At 42.2% G+C, this 9,491-nt stretch overlaps 1 long non-coding RNA gene across 1 annotated transcript; it reads left to right on the top strand.

Annotated features, from left to right (window-relative positions):
* Positions 1–2,707: 2,707 nt before the first annotated feature.
* Positions 2,708–9,143, top strand: LOC123362204. Its single transcript, XR_006576368.1, has 3 exons — positions 2,708–3,002; positions 5,146–5,282; positions 8,570–9,143. It is a non-coding gene; the product is annotated as an uncharacterized LOC123362204 (long non-coding RNA).
* Positions 9,144–9,491: the final 348 nt, after the last annotated feature.

Here is a 9,491-nt window from a genome sequence, read left to right as displayed (position 1 = left end):
CTCACTGTTTACCCCTTTCTCCAGATCATTTATGAATAAATTGAATAGGATTGGTCCTAGGACTGACCCTTGGGGAACACCACTAGTTACCCCTCTCTATTCTGAGAATTTACCATTAATTCCTACCCTTTGTTCCCTGTCCATTAACCAGTTCTCAATCAGGCAGAAGGGAATGTAAGTGAATCATGCTTTCACTGTAAGTATTGATGTGAATTTAAAGGATAAATATGTAATAGGAAAAGTTCTGATTAACTTGGAAACTTCTGTTTTCTCTCTCTATTTTTTCTCCATGCTCTTTTTGTCTTCTACCCTGTCCCAATGCTTTTTTCAGGCCCATTTTCCACAACTTTAATTAGCCAAAACTCCCAATTATTTCAAAGTAAGTGTTGATTGAAAAAGATCTGAAAGATCAGCAGCTACAATACAGCATTCTGACACTCTCTCACTGCAATAGTCAGGGCAAGATTTGGTATCTTATTCTCCTACTAGTGTGATGATCAAAAGCTCACAAAGTGTCTGCCTAACTCTGCTCCCATTAAAGTCAAGGGGAGTTTTAACATTGACTTTAATGCAAGCAGAGTTCGGCTAAGGGCGAGCATTTTTTGAAAATCCTACCTTCGAGCTATACTTGTGTAAAAGTGGAATAAATTATAGGAATTGAGCTGTTCTAATTTGAGTCCATATTCTGAGCAAAAGCGCTCAGCAATTCTGTGGTTCCTAAATTGTGAAGTTTTTTGGGAGCTTAACCCGAGCAGTTCCATTTTGGAACCTTGTTCACCACTGTGCTACTTCAATTTAAAACTAAAGTTTCAGAGCAGTGAATTGGGGCCTAAAAAATAGAGGGACAAGTTAGGAAGCTTGACAGCCAAGACAGCCAAGGGAGGCTATGATGGAGAGTACTACCATCCTCAAGGACTGAGGGATCAGCTTAGCAAGTGCCAACATCAGTTGGATGAATTAAGTACCTCACAGGGGAAAATCATGAACCAGATAGTGGCTTTAGAACAACAGTGAGCCCAGGTTTGGAAGGAAGCTGAGAATGAGAAGCAACAATTTTTGATCCTACAGAAAGAACTGCCCCAATAGGGAAAAGTACCAGGGAAGTGAAGGCAGTGAAGACTCAAACTGAATCTTGAACTAAACAGGGTACCCAAAGAGAGGCCCACCCTCAGCAGGGGACCATGGAGACCCAGACTCAGCAGGGTGCCCTGAACACCCAAACCAAAACTCAAATCCAACAGAGTACTATACAGATGCAAACAGAGTCTCCAGATTGGACTCCCCATTAAGTCAGCTAGCATGGGGATTCAAATGGGGCAACATCAACAAATAGAGGCCCAGAAGAAGGTCCACGGGTGGAAAAAGGGTTCCAGTATAGGGAAGAAGGTAGCAGGTGCCTGTTTTATGGCTCCTGTCCTGAGGCAGGGGAGCTTGAAGAATGATTGGAAGCAGCAGAACATGAATTACAGAACCTCAAGCACAAGAGAGAACAACTCATGACAGGTCTCCAGTTATAATAATAATAGGAAATATACCAATCTCCTAGAACTGGAAGGGACCTCAAAAGGTCATTGAGTCCAGCCCCCTGCCTTCACTAGACAGGACCAATTTTTGCCCCAGATCCCTAAGTGGTCACCTCAAGGATTGAGCTCACAACCCTTGGTTTAGCAGGCCAATGCTCAAACCACTGAGCTATCCCTCCCCCTTCACCAAGGAGAAAATAGAACACTTTTCATGGTCCACAGCTAAGACTGCGAGTTTGTCACAGAAGTCACAGATTCCATGACTTTCCAGGACATCCATAACTTCTGCAGCAGCTGGTGTGGGCAGCTTGAGCAGCCATGGGCCAGCTGCACCGGCCACTGCTGGAGCTGTCTCAGACCACTGCCCTGCACCCCCTCACCCAGCACTAGCAGGGGTCCCGGGATATGCGCTGCCACCCATCCCATCCCCAGCAGCAGCAGGGGTCCCGGGCCAGGAAGTCTGGGCTGCGTGCCACCGTGCCCACCCCAAGCACTGGTGGGCACCCCGGGCCGTCCTCTCCAGAGCACCCACGGTGCCTCAGGGCCACCGCCTACCCCAGAACACCCAAGATTTAGTCAGGGGTATATAGTAAAAGTCATAGACAGGTCACGGGCTGTGAATTTTTGTTTACTGTCTATGACTTTTACTAAAAATACCTGTGACTAAAACGTAGCCTTATCCATGACCTCAAGACTGAAATATAAACTCTGCACACACAGAAGGATAGGCCTATGCATGAAGGGATCGTGAAGTCCAAGTGGCAAAGATAAGACTGTGCATTGCTTGTACCCAGTGAGGCTGGGGATATGACCTTGACCCCAATACATAAGACTCAGAGCAACTGGGATCATAAATTTGTGCTTTAGAGACAGTGCTAGGGTCCCTGGAACTGGGAAAACACTCTGATACCTAGCAGACTTTATGTGAAAAGCTGTAAAGGGCATTTGTAATATGTTAAAAGACTAAGGGGAATGGTTTGATTGGTCTGGGGAAATTTGGGGGTCCTGAAGAGTTATAAAAAGAACAGAGAAAAACATGTTTTGTATCCCTGAAAAGGGGGAGGTATAGCACAGGCTATTTGGTCAGAGCAGGTGAGCCCAATCCAGTCAATTAAAGAGGTCTGGGCTACCCCCAGTCTTATAAAGGGCTGCAAGAGAACAGGAAATGGGAGGGGAAAGGGAGTGATTGGGACATGGTATGCCTGGAGAAGAGAAGTAATGGTAGTGTGGTGCTAAGCTCTCTGGTAGAGTAAGGGGCTAGGTGGTCAGGGAAGCAGACCTGGGGTTACTGCTCAAAGAAGGGTATAGAGCTGACTAGAAGTGGGAAGCTACCAGGAGTAGAAGCACCTGAGACTCTTGGGAAGGGTGGTCCTAAAACCTGAGAGAAAAGGAATGAGTTTCTGTTTGTTTGCTTGCCTGTTTTAAGAGGATAAACCTTCTGAAAGGAGACTGGACATGCCAGTGGGTGTTTGGAAGCTGGTAAGAAGCCCTGCATCATGACACCAGCTTTCAATCTAGACTCTTGTGTACTCACTATAGAAGCAAGCATACTTAGAAGACAAATTTCTAAAATAACATAGTACACATAATTTCAGTTCACTTTGACAACTGTCAGGTGCCTTAAAAAGCAGGGGTGGCAAAACCCACAAACATGACCACATGGAATCAGATCAGTGGTCTATAGTGGTGTTCTCAACCTTTTTCTTTCAGAGTCCCCCCTAGTACTCCACCCCCTGATGGTATAAAAGCTCCAGACCCTTAGGAGGGGGCTCTGGGCTTCAGCTTCAGGGGGACCTTCTGCCCTGCAGGGCTGGGGGAGGGGTTCAAGAGTTTTGCCCTGCAGGATGGGGGGCTCTAGGGTTTTTTCCCTTTGGGGCTGGAAGCTTCAGCTCCATGGGGTACTGCTTGGCAAACCCCCTGAAATGGCTGGCAGCCCCTCAGTGGGCTGATGACCCCCCACTGAAAACCACTAGTCTATAGGGACCCATATCCTGTATGTGAAAGTGGCCAGAAACAGCTGCACAAGTGGAAAGTGCAAAAAAACACATAGTGGCAATTATGATACTTGCAGAGGAAATTTCCTTCTACTTCCCATTAGGAGTTGGCTTATTACTGAAGCATGAATGTTTTTATCCCTTTCAAAACAAGAGAGTAACCAGAAGTCAAAGCTCCTCTAGGCAATGGAAAAAATGTCCCAGGTAGAGAAGAATTTGTTGCCTTTCAAGACAGTTCACAAAAAAGATACAGAAAAGAGTAAAAAAGAGAGTTAACATCCTTTTCCTAGTCTTCCACCAGCTCAGAAGGCATTTTGGACTTGCTAGATAGCCCTCTTGAAGCAGGGACTCCTTCATTAAGACCAGGAATGCTTAGAGTTAACAGCCTGAGCACTGGAAGATAAGTTTAGTTCAGCATGGATTCTCCATTAACCTCTGATACAGTTTGGTATCCAGGCAGAACTTAACCAGGATATTTCATTAATTGATCTCTTCAGATTAATGTTTTTGGTGTGAGGGGAAACAGAAAATGCTTTGGGAAGGGGCTCCCTCTTTGTGCGTGCCCAGCATAACGGGGCCCTGACCACTAGATGCTACCATGATACAAATACAATACCACTCCCAATGTTCTGGTGATCTCAGCTACTCTAGAGTCTCCAGGTGGTTGGGTTGGAGCCCTACAACCAAGTACCATAGAAACATGGGCAACATATCATAGCCAGCCACATTGGTTGTTCCATTTTGCATATCAGGTGCCAAGCTTAACCATGCTAACAAATTGGACAAACCTGTGGCAGACCTTTCTAGTTGCTGCTACCTCCAACAGGGCAAGGTTTGGAATTAATTCCCATGCCTATACAAGAACATGCTGCCATTGTTATGAGGAAAAGATTATTTTTATAGCTCCATAAACCTGTCTGTTCAAGTTCTTCTTCCAAAGTTTCAGGGAAATAGTTCTTCCATCATTTTGTTCTAACCTTTCAGTGCTGTGTCATAAACAGGCATTCCTAGAGCTCTAAAAATGTATCTCAAGCATATGAAATAAATATGCCGGTTGTACACTGTTCCTTTCAGTCTGTCCAAAATGCCAAGGCCCTGGGGTCGCAAGGGTGCTGCAGGCAAGATGTAATAATCCTGCAACAGTTGGCATGCTAGGCAGCTGGGGAACTATTCCCTAGAGGCACTGAGGGAAAATAATATGAGCTGCACTTGAGGAACATTTGCAAAATAATTTTCCATTCTTCTGCAAAGGCATTATTTGGTAGGACGGTGCTTCTGAATTGGTTCCCACATAACTCCTTAGTCTATAAAGCTCTTGCTTTATATGGGGGAACTTCCAGTACTTATTATTATTCTACCATAATAATTAGTCTGCTTATCCTTTCCCTCCCTACTGCTGGGATTCACTACTCGCTACTTCCTATGAGTAATGAATGAGAACAGAAGCTGTGCAACAGAAAGAAAACATACTTACCTGATAATTTTGTTTGTTAGCAGCTTCTCTCCAAATTCAACCCACCCTAGTAGTCTAATAAATAACAAGAATATAAATTAAACATTTTCTCTAAAGGGGGACTGAGACATATATTGTCTTAAGGTTAATAATTGGTTACTGGGGTGTTCTACAGCTGGAAGAACTCTTCTGGTGGTCTGAGCTGAAAGGCAGAGCTCAGTCCTGAAGACTCCAGCAATAACATTGGATCGCCTCCGAATTCCATGAGTAAAGAATTTGGAGAGAAACTGCTAATAGAAACAAAATGATTAGGTAAGAAATTTCTCATTCATCATGATCTTCTCAATGCATTTAGTAGCCTGTATTCTAATCTACAGGCCTACACAGTGTTATATCCAGAATACGATACTATGTTTTGTTTATCATACATCTTTACACCAATGTTCATTGGGTAAATACTTCTCACCTCAGTAGTTCAAAGCACAAATTAATGGTGAAGGATGCTGTAGAGAGCCTTGCTCCCAATCCTCAGCAGGTTTAAAATGAAGTCCTTTGGTGTACCATAGGGCTCTCCAACTATTTCCCCCTCTCCCCTTTCTCTTTACCTTTTTAACTCAACAGAGGCTGATGAACTGACCTGAATTGTTAGTCCAGGTGATCAAGTTGGTTAAATAAGGAGAATTTGAACTGTTTCTTTATTCATAAAAACAGAAAAAATGAATAATTGTCCTCTTGTTCAATCATTAGTAAAGGATAATTTCCATCCTAGTATGAAAATATTTTTTAAACCTTTATCCATAACCAAATAAATGAGCAAGTCCATTTAGCTGTCTGACATCAACCAAAAATGCTTTGGTTAGAATAATTATAGTGTAAAGGATAAGGACATATCAGAGCTAAAGATTTAACAGTTTAGCATATTCAGTGAGTGGTGCTCATAAGCCACAAAGTGAAAACTTATTAATAAAATGAATTATGAGGAATGTGAAAAAATAAAGACTTGCTGATTTTTCTCCTGCCCAGGCAGATGCTGACTTGTACTTACTGACATATGATGACTTTATGGTTATCTGTGTGGAATGAGTTTCGTTATCTCATTCCAGTTCCTTGTGGACTGTGACATTATATGAACAACCACTACAACTAGCATTAATTGCCATCCTTGTTAATCAAACTCACTGGAGAGAGACCAAGAGGTGAATGAGTATGAATAGAAAAGACAAATGTTCATGGGTACTCCTGGAAATGGTCTCAGCAGATCAGAATAGAAAAACAGTGGTGGAATAGTATTAAAAAAATTAAAGGGAGGACTTCCATGTCCAGAGCTGTAATGATCACACTTCACAAGCACCTAATTCACAGACAAAATTCTAAGTTATTTTTTAAAAGCTTTTCTGATCTAAATAGCTATTTCTTTTTTATTATTCACTGTTCACTTTACTACACCTTTTCTGGATATTGGGCAGAACAAATCAATGGTTTATCTCTAGTCAGAAGAGCCTACTGGGGAGGGGATGAGTGATTTGGTAGGTGCAAATTACTTCTCCTATTGGAATGCTTAGAAGATATAACCAGGTTTCAGGTTTCACTCTGAGTGGAATAAATTAGGGTTAAAGGTTACCAGCAAAGGTTTTGGTGAAAATTAAAATATTGTTGGTAAGATCCCAAAAGAGGAAAGAAGACTATTACTGCTGTTGTGCTAAAAGTTAATTAATGCTATCTTTTAACAAAAAAAATGTGGCAATCATTAGTTTCCTCAGATTCAGAGAAATCTGATCTGAAATGAGACAGAGTGACAGCACTTTTTTCTGGAGGTCTTTGATCCATGGTAGCATCTTCCCCTCCCCTTCCATAAAAATAAAAGTTTAAAACATATTTGAATCAGCATGTATTTACTCCCAAATTGCCTGTTGACTACTGGTATCTTTAGTAATATTTCTAATGCAAGGGATGAGAGCCGTATCTATGGGAATATTTATTCATAGGTGCAAAAAAATCTATTTGGTTTATCCTTTAAATAGCTAATGTTGATTTCAGTGATGTCTCTAAGACAATGAATTAGAGCCTTATTACAAGGGCAATCTCTCCCTCCCCCTGACATATATAACTTTTGATTTAGTTTTGCCTTCAGTGTGGCTTTTGATTATTAGAGATGGCCAGAACATGGAAATCTTTCCATCAGAATGTTCACGTTTGCGGGGTGGGGGAATCATCATCATCCTGAATCAGGTGGGAAAAGCCAAATGTATTTATTGATTGATTGGGGGAAGGGATTTATATCTTGAGAGATCGGAAATGGAATTTTTTGGCATACCAGCTGCCTGCCTGGAAGGTGAAACAGGCAGAAAGTAAAACTGACAAGAGCTTTCCAGGCAGGCAGCGAGGAAACCATCATCTTGATTATCCTGACAAAGAAATCCTGTTAGACTGACGGCCTTATAACCTTTTGTCCAGTGGTTAGGGCACTCTCTTTGGATGTGGGAGACCCAAGTTCAATTTCCCCCCTGTCTGATGTGGAGAAGTGATGTAAAGTTTTATCTCCCATCTCTCAGGTGAGTGCCCAAACCAATACACTACAGTCATTCTCCCTCTCAATCTGGCCCAATGAATATTTAACTATTTATATACACTGGAGCAGCTTCAGCAGGAAAGATAGGTGGTGGAGTGCCTAATTTGAGGATCCTGCCGATGTGCTGTTCTGATCTGCTCTGGAGTATCAGGACTTAGGCAGCTTTACACATGTTCAGCAGCTGAAAAGTACATGCCTCTGGGGTTTTACCAGTGGAAATGTAGGCACTTCCTGGGTTTGCTGGGAGCTAAGCAAGGGTTTTTTGAATGCCAGTGGTGCCTAAATGTTGGACTTAGGTGCCTAAAGTGGCAGCTAAACGTCTAAGACCCTTTGGGAATCTAGCCTTTTGTGCTTAGTATATAGTTAGTACAATGTGCTAACTATATACTAAGTGGAACTGAAATGAAATCTGTTAATAGGCTATTCTGTACTTTCCAAAGTACCTACCCACAAGACGCCTTTAATCTTACAATATACTTTGTGGAATCACATCAGCAAATAAGATATGTTCCATATGAAATAAAGAGTCCTCTGTTTCATCACTCTCATAAGAGAATATAGACCAGTGTTTCTCAAACTGGGGTCGCTGCTTATGTAGGGAAAGCCCCTGGTGGGCTGGGCCAGTTTGTTTACCTGCCCCATCTGCAGGTCCAGCCAATCGCAGCTCCCACTGGCCGCGGTTTGCTGCTACAGGCCAATGGGAGCTGCTGGAAGCGGCGCGGGCCGAGGGACTTACTGGCCACCACTTCCAGCAGCCCCCATTGGCCTGCAGCGGTAAACCCTGGCCAGTGGGAGCTGCGATCAGCCGGACCTGCAGATGGGGCAGGTAAACAAACCGGCCCAGCCCACCAGGAGCTTTCCCTACACAAGCAGCTACCCCAGTTTGAGAAACACTGATATACACAATGCTGTGTAATCACTGGAATCTTATGTCATTTATTGTGTGTTATTTACACAGATTATCGAATAGTCAGCTTGTAAATTGCCTGAAATGTCCATTCACTAAACTTTCATACTTTATCTTGTCTAGGTAGCCTGCTACAGTATCCACATCCACTGCAAAAGGTCAGACTCTCTCTCTTTTTCTCATTCCACTTTTCTGGAAAATCCCAACAAGTTGATAACCTTCAAAACACTTCAAAAATACACTAACCAGTCTATTATTTTCCCATCTTGTCACGGCCAAAGACAAAGGAAAATTGCTGCTAGGAAGGCTGGGATTAGTTTCTGATACTTTATCATGAAGGGCAGTGCAATATGACCATAGGGGAACTATGGAAATGACCCTTCCAGAATTTTTCTTGAGCTATTTCCTTGAAGACCCCAAAGGATAAAGCAGTGGCTGTCTATCCTAAAATCTAATGAAGCCATGAAGCGCAAGAAATGAAATGTAAAGAACCAGGGAAGATTACTATATTGACCATTTCAGCCACAAACTTGCTGTTGACAATGACAACAGATGGCAGGATCCAGTTTGGATAAAATAGGATCTCACCTAAACTTTCACCCAAAACTTAAATCAATTTTTTTGTATGAAGTTCAAAGTTCAAAAAGTGTCTTTTTCTTTATTTATTTGTTTTCCAGTTTTAGGCAGATCTATTATTATTAGAAGTGCCAAACTATCACAGTTGTTCTGACTGTTCTTCATGTTCAAATGGAAATGTGAATTAACAGAAATCCTAGTTGTGAGCATTCCAACTCGATATTACAGGTTCCAGAAATTCAAATCGTGCAAATAAAGCTCATATCATTATCCAAACACTTACCTGTGCTTTGCATTTACATACATTCTATCTTGGATTTTGAGGTTATGGGGTTTTTTTTTCTGTTTTGGTGGTGGGCAAAAGTTTGGATAAATACCTGGACACTTGCGTGTGTGTCTGTTTAAATTTTTTTTGTACATTTAGTTTAGATTTTTTTTAACAGCATCAATCTTAACGTTTTATGGCATA

The sequence above is a fragment of the Mauremys mutica genome, chromosome 1 (genome assembly GCF_020497125.1).
Source record: "Mauremys mutica isolate MM-2020 ecotype Southern chromosome 1, ASM2049712v1, whole genome shotgun sequence".
In the NCBI taxonomy this organism is placed as follows: domain Eukaryota; kingdom Metazoa; phylum Chordata; order Testudines; family Geoemydidae; genus Mauremys; species Mauremys mutica.
Note: the sequence above shows the minus strand (reverse complement) of the source record. Positions and strands in the feature narration are given on the sequence as shown.